Source organism: Camelina sativa, unplaced genomic scaffold (assembly GCF_000633955.1).
Source record: "Camelina sativa cultivar DH55 unplaced genomic scaffold, Cs unpScaffold11590, whole genome shotgun sequence".
NCBI classification, from domain to species: domain Eukaryota; kingdom Viridiplantae; phylum Streptophyta; class Magnoliopsida; order Brassicales; family Brassicaceae; genus Camelina; species Camelina sativa.
Genome location: NW_010932635.1, coordinates 1 through 368, shown reverse-complemented (window position 1 = coordinate 368; position 368 = coordinate 1). Strand labels below are relative to the sequence as shown.

The 368-nt window shown below is 35.9% G+C and overlaps 1 long non-coding RNA gene across 2 annotated transcripts; it reads left to right on the top strand.

The window, feature by feature from the left end:
• On the top strand, window positions 1-368 carry LOC104775291. 2 transcript variants are annotated; one of them, XR_002037310.1, is made up of 3 exons: window positions 1-86; window positions 196-238; window positions 328-368. It is a non-coding gene; the product is annotated as an uncharacterized LOC104775291 (long non-coding RNA). The 2 variants fall into 2 exon arrangements; XR_002037309.1 differs by having other exon boundaries at window positions 179-238.

The following is a 368-nucleotide window of genomic DNA, read 5'->3' as shown; positions in this document are numbered from 1 at the left end:
GAGAGACCTGAAAACACAGGTTTGAAGAAATCCTTAAAGGCACTAAATCCCTCTCTATTAATCTGTTAGCGTGAGCATATAAACATGTAATTTCGCATCTATGTAACTGCCTTTTTATTGCTCTTATATCATAAGTTTGTCAAATATGTTACATTCGAATAACTAATCTTCTTGATAGATGAATTCTTTTGTTAGGTTCTAGCAAAAGCGAAGGTTAATGTTGATGAGATACAACCAGGTATTTACTATTTGAACTATGCAGTATACTAAAGACATGTTTCCTGTCATGCGCCTTGGTGCTAATGTTTACAATCTCTCTTATCTCAGTGTCTTGGGCGGATATGATCTCTGTCGCTGGATCTGAAGCA